This window comes from Panthera leo, chromosome A1 (assembly GCF_018350215.1).
Source record: "Panthera leo isolate Ple1 chromosome A1, P.leo_Ple1_pat1.1, whole genome shotgun sequence".
Taxonomy (NCBI): domain Eukaryota; kingdom Metazoa; phylum Chordata; class Mammalia; order Carnivora; family Felidae; genus Panthera; species Panthera leo.
Genome location: NC_056679.1, coordinates 39,807,792 through 39,824,108, shown reverse-complemented (window position 1 = coordinate 39,824,108; position 16,317 = coordinate 39,807,792). Strand labels below are relative to the sequence as shown.

Here is a 16,317-nt window from a genome sequence, read left to right as displayed (position 1 = left end):
ATGATAAGAATAAATTGAGACTATATCTTCCTATGTGGATGGGGAAGATAATCTAAAATATATACATATTCTGATGTCATGGTTGCAGAAAAATTAATATCAATATTGGAATCACAATTTGATGGTAACCCTATAAGAATAAGTGGTAACATGAATATCAGATCATAACTTTCACATGTAATAAAGAATTTGAATAAGGATTTGAACAAAGATGAATCCTTTAGGATATCAGAGGAAATAAAATTCACTAAAATAAATTCCAACCCATTATACAATTATTGCACAGAAACAGTAAAAGGACAATATGACAGGTTTCCGGAATCTATAGTTAGAATGTTTGCACATATTTTATGCAATGACACTGCATATTCAGATTGATCACTGACCTAGGCATTAGATAACCAATTCACAAGATGCAGACCCTAAAGTGGAAAGTTGGTATTTATTAACTATGTTTGAGGCTGGGACATTCAGGTGAATTAGCTGTTGAAATTGAAATTTTATTGTATGTTGTCAGATAATGTCTTCTAAAAATGTGTATCCATATATATTATATCTAGTAGCTAATAAAAAGCTAAATGTTGGGAAGACAAGTATAATAAGAAAAGTGGTAGTGAGCCGTTCAAGAATTTTATCGTATTATTTTATTTTTTTATAGAGTTCATTTATTTATTTTTGAGAGAGAGAGAGAGCGTGCGCACAAGAGCAAGAGTGAGACACAGAATCCAAAGCAGACTCCAGGAGCTGAGCTATCAGCACAGAGCCCACTTGAGGTTCAAACTCACGAACCATGAGATCATGACCTGAGTTGAAGTCGGACGCTTAACTGACTAAGCCACCCAGCTGCCCTGAAGAATTTTAAACTGGATTTTTATTGACTATGTACCCCATATGGGACCTTTCACAATTTATTTTAAATATTTATAGGAATATTTATTCTTCATTAGTGTTAGGCAAATTTTATTGAAATATTCAAATTAATGTTCCAAAAGAGTAGATTTTCAAGGAATATTAAGGGAATATATCTTTTCTTTCTTTAATTCTTCTCTTTAATCTAGAGTGTAAGGGAAGAGATTTTAAGGCACGATTGGGAATACCTTAAAACTCTATACATGATTTATTTCTTCCCACAGGATTTAACTTCACACCGGACTGGCTTTATGGATCAGTGACCTGTGAAATTATAGAAACTTATGCTTTGTGTTTAGCTAATTCTCTGTTTTCACCACCTTGAAAATCTTTTTTTTTTTAAACAAGAGACTGTATAATTTCATTTGGCACTGAACCCTGCGAATTACATAATCTATCCTGAGTCCATCAGTTCAGAGATGTTTATCTTTTTTCACTCATGTATCTTGGTTCCTAAAACAGTAACTGATTATAGGTAGGCATTTAGTAAATAATGATTAAATTAAACCATGTACTTCAGGCTCACATAAATGTCTCCAACTGCACCCTCTCCATTCTTAGGCCTATTTTAATAATATGACTTTCTTTTCCTCAAAATAAAGAGAGGGGTAGATTAATGTAATATTTTTGAAACAAATGAAATTGCCTTGCATATTAAAATCTAGAAATGAAAAATGAAGTATTTTGAGTTATAGAGTTAAAACTACAGGCTGTCTTCTTATTAAGGGAAGAGGGGGGTACCTTATTAAGGGAAGTGGCTCAGTTTGTTAAGCCTCTGACTCTTGATTTTGGCTCAGGTCATGATCTCATGGTTTGTGGGTTCAAACCTTGTTTTGGGCTCCATGCTGACAGCGCAGAGCCTGTTTGGGATTCTTTCTCCCCCACTCTCTTTGTCCCTCCCTTGCTTGTGCTCCCTGTGTCTCAAACAAACAAACAAACAAACAAATAAACATTTAAAGAAAAAAGAGAGAAGAACATTCTCTTTATTTAATTCAACAGTTCAATAAAGTTTTAGAATCTCTGTCTCATTCTGTCTCTTACATGCTTCCTGTTTTTAATTTCTGGCTGTGTACTTGAGTTTTCCAGGATCACATCATCAAATTTAATCTTTATCCTCTTTTTAACTCTCTTTGACAGTTTCATCATACTCAAGAACTTGGCTAGCTATTTATTAATACTGCCAAAAATGTATAACCTCCTCCAATGAACTCCAGACAAACACATAAACATTCACTAAATTATTTGTATACATGCTTCACAGACAACCTGATCTCAGAATCTGAGCTTTATTTATTTTCCTATGTGCTGACATACATATCCTATGTATCCTATGGATACATGTATCCCCACAGAATCTTGTTTGCTGTATTATATAAGCATCTATCGATTTGTGGCAATTCAATATCACACATTTGTTACTTTCCCAAGAGAAAATTTGAAATTGAAAATTTTCAATTGGAAAATATGAAGTAGAAAATATTTCAGATTCATAATTATAGTCAGAATGATTCTTAAGTTTAAATGTTTACTGTTGCAGAATCTATAAATCCTATGATATTTGGGTTAAAGAATCATGAATGATTAAATCTGGACTCTTTTTATCTTTTTGCTTGTTATTTATACGAATAATAAATAATATTTATCTTTGTATAGACTATGAAACTATGAAGAAGAAAGCATAAAATCTAAAGTAAAAGATAGTCCTGGACATATCTTGGAAAGTAGGAAGTAACAGGGAACAGATTTCTCCACATGAAATAACTAACTTGTGTGGATAAATGCAAAAGAGTATGTTTTCAAATCTTTTAAAAAATAAGTGACTTCTTACAGCAAAATACATACATACATACATACATACATACATATAATTTTTGTGGGACTAATAAAAACACAGAGATAAAGTGTTAGAGAGCAAATGGCAAAAAAGCCAAGAGAGGGTGGAAATATTCTGTTCTAAATTTTTAATACTATTAGTGAAGTAGTGTAATATATATTGAAGTTAGAATGCATTAATTTCAAGATATATACCATAAAATTTAAGTAATCACTAAAAGGGCGAAACAATTCCTGCAAACTAGTGAGTGAACAAATGAGTGAAAATGACATCATGAAAACAATATTCACCTAATCTAAAGAAAATTGGTAAAGAAGAAAAGGAAAAAGATAGGTCAAATAAACAATAAATGACAAGACATTAGATTTAAGTCTAAATATATGAATAATTACCTTAAATATAACTAGTCTCAATCCCCAACTAAAAGGCAGAAACTATCAGATTAAATAAAAATGCCAGGAGATTATGTATTGCTTACAAAAACAAACAAACAAACAAACAAAAAAACCCAAAACATTTAAATGTAAAGACATGGATAGGTTATAATTTAAAATATGGAAAAAGATGAATCATGCTCTTATCAAAAGCAAGATGGAGTATCTATATTCTTATTAAAGGAAAATTGGAGTGCGTCAGACAAAGAAAAGCTGAAAATTGAAATAAAAGTTACTATTTACAATAGTATAAAAATAAAATTCTTAGGGATACATTTAATATATAGGTATATATTTGACAAAAGTCTTAAGTTTTACACTGACTACTATAAAACAAATATGGCTGACAAATGAAAGAAGACCTAAGTAAATGGAGCGGCATATTATGTTAATGGGTAATGGGTCAGAACACTCAAAATAGTTAAAACATTAATTCTTTTAAAATTGACCCATAGATTCAAGTCAATCCAGTCAAAATACAAATAGGCTTATTTATAAACGTTGAAAAGCTAAAATGTATGTGGAAATACCATCTACTTAAAATGGCCAAGGCAATGTTGAAAAGATTAATAAAGTTTTAGAACTTAAAGCACCCGATTTCGACACTTCTTATATAGCTACAGTTATAAAGTCTATGTGATATTGTACTGAAAATAGACGCATAAATCCGTGGAAAACAATAGTCCCACATACATATGGCCAATTGATTTTTAACACACATGCCAAGGCAATTCAATTTAAAAATGATTAATTGGTCAACAGATGGTACTGGAACAATTGGATATTCTTATGCAATATTGAAAAAAGAAATCTAGGTACTTACCTTACACCATATTCAAAATTTAATTTGGGCTTTTCATGTTACATCCATATCTGTGTTTATATTTTATTTGTCTCACTTTCAAGTGTATCATGGTAAGTGTACAGATATTTTCATTAATAATATGCTAAGATTTGGCAAAAAAGAAAAAATTCCTTTTGAGTTTGCCCTAAAATAAATGAAACTTAATTCAGGAAAAAATAAATATAAATGTGTCATAGATATAAATGAGAGAATAAAAAATTAAGTATCTAGGCAAAAATTAGGAGAAAGTTGTGATGATGTTAGCTTTGGTAAATAATCTTAAAATGTGATTTAAAACATGTGAATGATGAAAGAAAAACATCAATATATTGGGTTTCATCAAAAAATGAGAAGGTAAGAGACAGACTGTATCCCTTTATGAAACATATTTGTTAACAAAAAAAATGTATGTAGAATATATAGAGTATTATTATAACTCAATGAACAGAAAGCTAACAACCAGCTTTTTTAAATGGACAAAATATTGAATTACAAAGGAAAATATAATGATTGCAAATAATCACCTATGAAGGTGTCAACATCATTAGCCAACACAATTAGATTCCACTACACAAGTATTTGAATGACTAAACTTAGAATGACTGATCATACCAACTGTAGGCAAAGCTGAGGAATAATAGCATTTTCATACACTGCTGGTGAGGATACAAACTGATAAGACTGGTTTGGAAAATATATCCTGGCATTTCATGCCTAGGTATTTACTCAAGATAAATAAGAACATATGCCCACATGGGGCACCTGGGTGGCTCAGTTGGTTAAGTGTCTGACTTCAGCTCTGGTCATGATCTCTCGGTTTGTGGGTTCAAGCCCAATGTCAGTCTCTGTGCTGAAAGCTCAGAGCCTGGAACCTGCTTCAGATTCTGTGTCTCCCTCTCTTTCCCCCTTCCCTGCACTCTCTCTCTCTCTTTCTCTCTCTCTCTCTCTCAAAAGTAAACATTAAAAAAAGAACATATGCCCACGCAAAAAAAGTGGTACAAATGATCTCACGTACTCATGATCTAACGGTCATGATCTCATGGTAATGAGATTAAGCACGCGTCAGGCTCCTTGCTGAGTATGCAGCCTGCTTGAGATTTTCTCTCTCCCTCTCTCTATCTCTGTCTCTCCCCCATTTGTGCTCTCTCTTGCACTCTCTCTCAGAAACTAATAAATAAACATTAAAAAAGAAGTATTGAATATATGCACCAATATGAATATATCTCAGAAAAAGTATGCTGAGTAAAAGGAGAGACAAAACAATAGATGCTTATTATTCTACATTTATATACATTTCTACAAATAAAATTTTGTTTTTAACAACGGAAAGTGTATCAGTGGCTGCCTAGGGATGGGGAATGCTTGGTAGAGAACAGTTTGGAAAAATTATAAAGAGGCATGAGGAAAGAGTTGGAGTACATATGTTCATTGTCTTTGATTTTAATGTGTCTTCATGGGTGAATCTATGTCAAAACTTATGATTTTGTTCACTTTTAACTATGTGTAGTTTAATCGCATATGAATTATTCAATAAAGGATTCAAAAATGTCATAGCTTAATCGATGTTAGGTTATTATATTTGGAACAACGCTCTCAAAGAATACTTCTCACTATTGTACACCATTTGTATAGACATGTGAGATCTCACTAATTTCATATGTGAGAATAGAATCATTTAAATGGCAATTCACTTCTATTTATTTATTTTTAAATGGTAGTTTAAATGGTTTATTAGGAGCATAATCCACTTGCATTTTACTGACAACTTTTCCCACCCTGAGATGTGACCCACCCCCCCCAACAACCATGACCCTTTATCATTAGCCATACCTGTAGGTAAGAGGGTTAGACACCTGATCCAAATGGGGCCGAAGAGAAGCTCTGTCATCTAAAATTGTATCTGGGATTGTGACATATTTGTGGTTCTCTCTTAATGCTTGAATTGTGGGGTTCCCATATATAGCTATGCACACAGAGAATTAGAGAAAACGAGTCTGAAGTGAAAGAGAAGAGAGGATATTATCAGAGGAGGCCTGTAATAGGATGTCATTCAGCACTGCAAAGAGGACCAGGTCACATCTGCCTTGAGATGGAATTGCTTTCCAGCTCCCAGTGCAGTTTTAGGAATTTGGACTATATCTCAGGGAATTGTAATGTATTTCTATATTTTAATAATGTATTTAATAACGTATATCACTTTACATCCCTTTTCTTTCTTTCTTTCTTTCTTTCTTTCTTTCTTTCTTTCTTTCTTTCTTTCTTTCTTTCCTCCTTCCTTACCTCCATCCTTCTTCTGTCTTCTTTCTGTTTATTTTCTATTTTTTTCTCTAAATAAGATTTAATAGAATATCTATCATCTGGAAACAGAAGATTTCAAAAGAAGATATTTTAAATTTCATGGGGTTCAAAACTTACATTTTGAAAGTCAATTCCCTTTATTTGTGTGACAAGTAATAATTATATCTATGTGTGTATATATACATATATACATATTTCATGAAATGCATAATTTCGGATTTTAGTCATTCTCTGTCTCGATGTCAAATATTGAAATAAGAAATTGCACTATGGATTCAGAACACAGCATAAGACAATCACTAAATAAACCCTAGTAAAAATGACCTGGGAAAGAGAGTTTTTAAAAATACCCATAATGTAGAAATACAAGTGTTTTGTTCTTTCTCTCCGGGTTGTGTTGGAAGAAAGGGAACGATTTGTTTTAAGAAAACTGAAGAGGTGATTTATGACCATTCTAGACCAATGTGGTGAATTCAGTCCTCAATATTCATAAACCAGGCTGTGGTCAGTAGCACAACCTGCTTGACAAACTGAGGAAACTGAAAAGGACAATGTTCGACACTGTGTAGAGAACTGATTTAGTCTTTGCTTTTCTTAGCAGGTGTTGACACTATCATTTTTATTAGGAATTTGATGAAAACATATTGGATGACCTTTCATACATGCTGATTTATGGCCTTTTTCCAAGCCTTTTTCCCTTTCTCCCCAAACAGGATTTGAGAAGCTATAAGCTACCACCCAATTTCAGCTTTCTCTTTTATGGATCTGTCCCTGAGGCTACATGACAGTTTTGCTGAAATTGAGCCAATGCATCTCAGATGATCACACACAGGGTGGTCTGTCTGCTGCTTTCACTTTCCAAACATCCGTGACTATGTGAAATTGTTTTGTGTTGTGCTAAGAGTACCTTCTGCCCAAATGCCTGTGGCTTCTCTATTTCACCTTATCCTTCAACAGCTGCTTGGGATTCTCTCCTACTGTCATTGCCACCTTTACGGTAAGAAAAACCCCACTATTGAAGATTCTTTCTTCTAATCCTGCTTGCTAAGTGATTCAGCTGAAAGGCATGGGCCTTATCTTTGTTTCATCTTTATATTCCTTGCATCTTGTAAAAATGTGATGTTTTGTGCAAAAAGAGCCATAAAATAAATACTTCATATATTTTAATGAATTCTTGATTTTAGATATGGAGGGGAAGGAATCATTTTTTCCCCCAACTTCTTTCTATCCCTCAAAATTTCCTGGTGGGGAACAAAGATGATTCAAGTTTCATTGAGATTTAAAAGGCCAATTCTTTCTATGTATGTTTTATGATCATCTGGTTAATGTCTGAACAAGTTGGTAGGTTATAAACATGAACTAGAATGTATTTAATGTTTACTTATTTAAAGTAAAAGAGAGAGAGAGAACAAGAGAGAGTGAGGGAGCTCACAAGTTGGGGAGGGGCAGAGAGAAAGAGAGAGAGAGAGAGAGAGAGAGAGAGAGAGAGAGAGAGAGAGAACCCCAAGTAGGCTCTGTGCTGTCAACACAGAGCCTGACATGGAACTCAGTCTAATGAACCGTGAGATTTATGACCTAAGCAGAAATCAAGAGTTGGACACTTAACTGACTGTGCCCCCCAGATGCCCCTAAAATGCACCTTAAAAATCACACACTAATTCTTTGAGACAGTGTGATCAACTTAACAAAGATTTGGAAGTAGAAGAGCCAGATATTAAAGCAAACTCTGACAACAATCTGTTTTGTCTTAATGTACCCCATACACATAATTTTTGATATACCCATACAATTTAGAATCTTGCCACAAAATTCCTGCTAAAATTTCTCGGTGTGTCCTCCTTTTGGAATAGTTCCCCTTATTCTGATATACATTTTTTTTTCATGAAGGCCACTTCTGTATCCTCCATTTAACCCCAGAGAAAAACTATACTTCCTGGCACTAGAATGACAGAAAAATTTGTGAAGAACAGATATTTATATATCCATCCTCAAGTAGTCTAATATGCATGCTAATACGCACTATTAGAATTAAAGCAGTGTTATAATGTAGGAAAAGAACATTAAATATGCAGTAAGAATATGAGAGAAACCAACTTCAAAATTTTGGATGTGCTTCAAAAAGGGAATGTTATGGAAGCTTCCCCAAGGAAGTGAGGTGTTTATTTGTTCTGAAAAATGAGTTAGAACTGACCAGGACTTTGGACACCATGGTAGGGAGATGAATCAACATGTACAAAGATTATCGGTGGCTAGAGGAAGCAAGTCATGTTTACAAACTCAAAGATAAGTCTGCACATCTGGAGTTCAGAAAAAAGAGAGTATGGAGTGTGATGAGGTTGAAAATGTAAGTGGAGGCCAAGGCTTGCTAGACTTGAGGACTTCTCACAGCAATGGAAAGGATTGAAGAGGTTTTAGCAAGAAAATGATGTGATCAGGTTAGGTTTTAAGTAGAGAACAAACTAGAAAAGAGCAAGAAAAAATACAAAGGGATATTTGGGAGACTATATAAGTAAACTATGTGAAAAGTGACGATAGCTTTATACAAGAGCAAGAATAGTACACAGTGAGAGTAGATTTCCCAACTCTTTCCTCAGTTACCTAATGAGTGTTATCTGTTGAATGAGTTATAAATAATGGCTTTGTGCAGAAGGGACATGAGCCACTTCCAAGAGTAGCTCATTAAAAAAAGCCAACATGTACCCACTATGCTCTCACCCTTTTACCATCCTGATACAGCTGTAGTACAATCAGAGGGAAAGGCAAAGGCTGTATGACAGAAGGAGACTGCATCTCAGAACCACTGAATGAGAGGGAGTATTCCACAACCAGGTGTGTCTCATCTGGGAATATTTTCTGAAAAAAATATTTTTTTGAGTTGGTTTGAGCTATTACACATTAGGGGGGTATTTGTTACAACAATCTAAGTACTGTCAGTGATACAGATATTTAGTGAATATTGTAGAATAGGCAGGACTCAGAAATTGTTCAGCTGGACTTGGCAGGATTCAGTTCTGTGTGCTGAGAGATTGTGGTGAAGGCTCTGGAGTCAGATTACTTGGGTTTGTAGCTCATCTCAGTAACTTCCTAATTATGTGAGTTTGAGCAAATTACAAAATTTCTCTATAAATCATTTTAAGTCTTTAAGATCTGATTACAATTAATAACCCAGGTTATGGAGTGTTGAAAAGACTACATGAAAGTATCCGAATAAATTGTGAAAAAATATCATCGAGTATAGAGAACATATACTGCACAAGATGCTAGTATCATATCAATATGTTCGTGTTTTATTAATATAACATTGATATATTGGACATTGTTTACAGCATCATTAAAGAGGACTCTGGTTAAGGGATAAAGGTCACAAGGATATTCTTTGGAGTCTTCTTTAAGTTACATCTGCCTTTACATAATCAAGCAGAGATGTCAAATAGACAATTGGTACATAGGTGTTTGGCACTCAAAAGAAAGGTATAGAATAGAGGTATTTTGGAAATATTTTGTAAGCATTTGATCATTAAAGACAAGTATATGGATGAGTATGTCTAAGAGTACAGAAAAGAAAAAATAGACAATAAGGTCTTGGGATGATCCTGAGGAATTAAAACATTTCATGGGAGGACTAAGAAGGATTAATTTGCAAGGAACCTGAAGAAACAGGCCATAAAGATAGACAAAGCTATTGTCACAGAGGCCAAAGAAAGAGTTTTGTTTCAAGAAAAAGGAAATTCTCAATGATATTAAATTCTGCTCAAGGGTCAAATAAGGTTAATTATTTGATATTGGTTTACAGGCTTGATTTGAACTTCAGTTTTTTGGTTTAAATAATTACTTCCCGAATTTTCTCTTTAACTCAAGAATTATTGTATTGTATTGTATTTTTTATAGACACAAGTTTTATGATTGTTAGTTTTTAATTTATCCTTTCTTATTGATATCTAGTATTTATTTGGTTATGAAATATGACATTATTTCTTTTGGACCTTATAAATAAGGTTCTTGGGGGGTGCCATTATGAGCGGATAGTTGCTTAATTTTCTCAAGTTCAAGTGCACACGATAAGAATAAATCTACCCAGGCTGTTGGCATAAATATATAGCTATTAATTCTAACTATTAATTATTCAAATCTTCAATAACTTTGCTTATCTTTTGTCTGCCAAATCTATCATTTTTGGGGAAACGTGCTAAAACTTCCAAACATACTTGAATTATATTGCTTTTTTTAACTTTTTTTACTGTTTGTTTTTGAGAGAGAGAGAGAGAGAGAGAGCAGGGGAGGGGCAGAGAGAGAGGGAGACACAGAATTCGAAGCAGGCTCCAGGATCTGAGTTGTCAGCACAGAGCCTGATGCATGGCTCGAACCCACAAACCATGAGATCATGACCTGAGCCAAAGTCAGAGGCTTAACTGCTTAACCGACTGAGCCACCCAGGCACCCTTATTGCTTTTTTAAATATATATTCATAGACATTGTATTTTATTGAATAGATCTTTCTTTTACCAGTATTTAAAAATCCCACTTTTCCTGATTTCTTTTTTTCTTGAATCTTGCTTTTCTCTCATATTAATTTGATCCCAGGTAAAATCCTGCTGATGTGGGAAGGTGGGACAGTGACACAACTCTGTTCTGAAAGCTTCTCTCACAAGCTCCCATCCAATGCTTCACACCCATTTATTTTCCATTAGGGGATTCTGCTTCCCAGGGAGCTCTCTGTACTTCCAGTGCAGATTCCTCTGGTTATGTGTCCTGTGGGAATGGGCTCAGAAAGGAGTATCAGGAGCATGCACAGTAATATCCTTTTGGTTATAAGATCCTCATAAAATATTATTAGCCTCTCCCACCGAATCCATCCCTCAGAGAACCTGAGTTCTATTGTTCTGCCTCTCAGTGGTAAAAGGGTGGAAAAAGAGGGACTTAGTAATGGGAGGGTCCAAAATTTGTATAACAAAATGGCTCTACCCACAGACTCCCATAAATAACAATGGTCCCTTAGGTGCTCTGGGCTGCCATTTTATACCTCTGTGACACTTCCATTTCTTTAGTGTTTTTTCAAAAAATCTATATGAGTATCTCAAGTCTGTCAGTCTTCCACCTACAGCATCTCTAGGGTTACACTGGAAAGAGGGAATCAGCAGCCCACACTAGTTTGTCATCTTATTAAGAACCAGAAGTCAATTTTGATATACTGTAGAAATCTAATTCTTCAAACTGACAAATTGATATTTAAATCAGGCTATTGTAATAATCCTCAAGCAGATTGCATTGCAGGTGTCTAAAAATCTTATAAATAACCTTTTCTAACAAGCAGTATGCTATATATCATCCAAAATGAGAAAGTAAGGAGATGTACTTTAAAAAGTGCATATTTAAAGTTTTACCTAGGTGAAATATGCCCAAATACCAGGCTTAGATTCAGATGTTGGCAGGGGTTTAGGTTACTATTAGGCCTCAGGGTACAAGGACTTTACTGTTATTGTTTCTGATTAATTCAACCTTCCTACGCAGACAAACAGGCAAACAAAAAAGTAAAACAGGAACAAAAGATAGTGAAGAACCTAAAGAAATTCATATAGCCGCAAAGATTATTTTCTGGCAAGCCCAGTTTTAAAGAGATGTATGTAAGACAGCAGTTGTGATGTAAAACCCAAGACAAATTAACTGCATAGATTTTAAGAAGAGATTCAGAAAAATCTGAACCTAAATGACAGAGTAGTGTAGGAAATACTAACATCCTTTTAAAAGTCCCTTTTGTGAAGCATGTTATGGAAAAAAAGAAGAAGAAGAAGAGCTAAAAAGTGTAGGACAAATGATATCTCAACTAAAGATGATATAGAAAGAATAAAAGCAGTCGTCTTTAAATGTGCTTCATATTTTCTATTAAGAATACTGTTTGCAAGATGGAAAGACTAGAATAAACATGGACAAAGGAATTGAAATTCCCAAGTCTGTGAAGAGATAGTTACACTAAATAAGATCATTTCTCCAGGCCCGGGTGAATCTAAATTCAGAGCACACAGACACACACATACACGCACACAATAATCAGCTAAACTCTGTTCTATCTGACTGAGTAAACACTATAGTCCTTGCAGATCAGGAAGACACTTTACAACAAGGAAGACTGATCAGATGGACAAATCATTATTGCTCATTACTTGGGAGACCAGTAACAGCAGCGGCAAGTTGGTGGGCCTGCCAAACACACATCAGTAGACTTTCATCTTCAGGTCAGTTTCTAAGTCAGTAAACATATCTTGGATGTCAGTCACAATTTCACATTTTTTAGGGTTTCAAAAAGAAGTTTCACTACAAATAAAGTCAATGACATTTAGCACTTAGGAATACAATTTTGTCCCTGACCTCAGGTATCTCACAATTTGTGAAGGCAAAAAAATAAATAAAACTAAGATAAAAAATAAGTATTTATAATACAGGGAGATAAATAATATATAAGTGACATCTACATAAAGAATTTCAAGCACATATTTTAAATATTCTGTGCACAGTGGGAAGGCACTAAATTATTTTAAGTATAAAAGTATTTAGAAAGATAACTGGAGCTATTGTGAAAAGTTTGGCTAAATTCTACTTTCAGTTTATCCTATGAGATAAAATTTTTTTCAAGCTGGTTTCCATAGAGGCTTTACAAGTATTTCAGCACAAGTTTGGTTCACTTGTTCTTTTGAAATACATAGTCAATTCTTGATTATTCTTGACTAGATTAGAAATTAACTGTGATTAGGAACTAGGCTCATTCCATACACAATTGGACTCTACCTTCTCATTATGTAGACTTTTTGCTTGTATTAACTTCCAAATCAATATCTCCAAGTCCATAACTCTCCTAAAATCTGAATCCATACATACAACTTTAGCCAAATATTTCCACCTGGCGCACTCAGTTGATCTCCAAAACCCAAGGTTTTCCAAACTGAAGTTATTATCCTCTTTAAAAACTTGTACATTCCTATAAGTTTCTTATTCTTGAAAAATAAATACTACTGCTATCCACCATGGCTAGAAACAAGAATTAGTTTGAGATCTGTCTCTTTTGTTCCCTACAGATGACCAAGCACCAGCTCTCCACAAATTTTTATCAACTATTTCTATTGTTTTAGGCACAGGGGATATTTTTTTAATTCATTAATTTGTAAGGGCCATAATATACCTTTAGCACGTACATAATGCAACCATTTTCTGTAAATATTTCACCTATTAGGAGGGAAATGATTTTAGTCTTTTCCATACAATCAAATATGTCATTATAATACATGTGACCTGCACTCAAGTAAATATTAGAGAGCATCTGCTCTATCTGTGCACACAACAGGAGGTAAAACTCAAATGAAAAAGTGAATTCATAGCATGCTGTGTCATATTATTATAATAATTTTAGTGACTCATTGTACTCATTAATTTTTTAAAAATATTATTAAATAAAATTGCGCATAACAAAGTTATACGTAAATGATCATCATTATTGGCTTTATATAATGGGTGTTCTCTTTTAGGTATCATTTACAAAGAAGTTTCTTTGCTTTAAAATATAAAAAAAAAATTCTGAATTACTTAAATAATCTTTTAAGAAATACATCAAAGTAATTATGGCATTCTAAATGTTATTGAGGAAATCCTGTCCCGTGCTAGGACATGAAACTTGAAGGACATTATGTTAAGCGAAATAAGCCAGTCACGGGCACCTGGATGGCTCAATCGGTTAAACATCTGACTCTTGATTTTGGCTCAAGTCATGATCTCGCGGTTTGTGAGAAGGAGCCCTGCACAGGGCTCTGTCCTGATAGTGTGGAACCTGCTTGGAATCCTCTCTCTCTCCCTCTCTCTCTGCCCCTTCCCTAGTCTTGCCAGCACAAGCTTTCCCTTTCTCTCAAAATGAGTAAGTAAACATTAAAAAGAAATAAGCCAGTCGCAAAAAGGACAAATAACTGCACTACTCCACTTACACAAGGTATCTAAAGTAGTCAAATTCTTAGAAACAGAGGGGTGCCTGGGTGGCTCAGTCAGTTGAATGTCTGACTTGGGCTCCAGACATGATCTTGCTGTTTGTGAGTTGGAGCCTCGTGTCATCAGGCTCTGTGCTGACAGCTCAGAGCCTGGAGCGCTTCACGTTATGTTTCCCTCGCCCTCTGCCCCTCCCCCACTCATGCTCTGTCTCTGTGTGTCTCTCTCTCTCAAAAATAAATAAACATCAAAAAATTTTTTTGGAAACAGAAAGTAAAATGGTGGTTTCCAGAGGTGAGGGAGAGGGAGAAAGAGTTGTTCAATGGTTTTAGAGCTTGTTTTGCAAGATGAAAGTGTTTTAGAGATCACTTGCACTCTACACTTAAAAGTGGTTAGGATGATAAATTTTATATGTTGTATTTTTTACTACAACAAAATAAGAAGCAGTTAGAAAATAAAACATAAAAGAAAAGGGCTCCAGGAAGGGCGACTCACCCCTCAGCGCACACCCAGGTCAAAGGCCCCCAGCCCAGGGTCCCAGTGGAGCACAAGGCAAGGTGTGAAGGCAGGGCTTGGAAAACCAGGCCACTCCAACCAGACAACTGTAAGATATTCTCACAAATGTAGAGAAGCATTTCGGAGAGCAGTGCCAAATCTTTGCTGCTTATGTGAGGAAAACTTCCAGACTGTGAGGCAAAGCAGACCTACTGGAGAATGAAATCAATTGTATGCCTCTGCAGAGACCCCACATTTAAAGCGGGGCCTGAAAAACTTCGCTGAGGAGTTTTCCAAACTTTAGCATTATCTATAAGAAGAGGTTGAAAGATTTGAAGCTGAAGTGGTTGAAGCTTTGAAAGCTTACGGACCAATTTTGAGAATGAAAGGCAATGACTTCAAAGCAACATTAACAGCAAGGAATTGAGAAGCTAAACAATTAACTCAGAAAGAACATGTCAGCGAAACCCATCTGGTCCGCATGTTACTTCACAGACAGAAACCGAATTGCAGAGAGAGCTGCAATGGATGCTACCCAAACAGCTCATCATCTGGATGAAACTATTGACAATTTCGAAAAGCAGTAAGTAAGGATCTAAAGACTATATTTTCAGATTTGATCACTATTGAAATGTGATTTATTGGCAAAGCATTCAAGGTCTACACTGCTGCTTACCAAAACATACAAAAGATTATTGAGGAAGATTTAGAGCTTTTCCAAAATTGTCCGTACCACCAGATTGTTCCTCAGGTTTAAATCTGGTCAGAGCAAATTCAAAGTGGCCTCTTGAAAGATTACTGTCAGCTAAGTCTGTATCTTGAACAGGACATGTAGCCACCTGTCTACTCAGAAAAGGATCAACAAACAGAAGATGATGAAGAGGACAAAGACTTAGACATTACAGAAGAAGAAAATTAATTTTCTTCTGTAAACTTTTCATTTCAATTTTCATCTTAATCCAGACTTAATCCAGAATTACCAAATTGTAAAACTTTATACTGGCTTCATACATGTTAAACCCCAAAATGAAATCCTACTGGAAACCCCAAAATTAAAATCCTTTAACAAATTAAAGCAATTTATGCTGACCATAAATGAAGATTTTAAAAAATATAACACACCAGTCATTTCAACACCCAATCTAGCAGTATGTGATTTTTGCATAAGTTCCACTTTTTAAAAAGATTATGTACTTCAGAAGTATTTCATATCAACATACTATACCTAGTTGAGATTACAATATAAACAAATGACAAAAACCAAGAGATCTAACAATTACACTTGCTTCTTTTGAGCTCATTGCCAAAAAAGGGTCTTTAGTCATTCTAATTAAATACAAATTCTATTCCATAAAGCATTAATCAAAGAAGCAAGGTGATTTTGCCCTTTACTTTTTTTTTCACTTTTACTACAACTTGGAGTTTCATTATTTGATACATAACTTACTTTTCAGTAAGACTGTAATTACTTTTGATTAAAGGTAATGAGACACTAGGATATCAGTGTCATAAAACTATACATAAAACATAAATTTTAGCTT

The 16,317-nt window shown here is 34.5% G+C and overlaps 1 pseudogene; it reads left to right on the top strand.

Annotated features, from left to right (window-relative positions):
• Nucleotides 1-14,844: 14,844 nt before the first annotated feature.
• On the top strand, nucleotides 14,845-15,695 carry LOC122199155 (annotated as a pseudogene).
• Nucleotides 15,696-16,317: the final 622 nt, after the last annotated feature.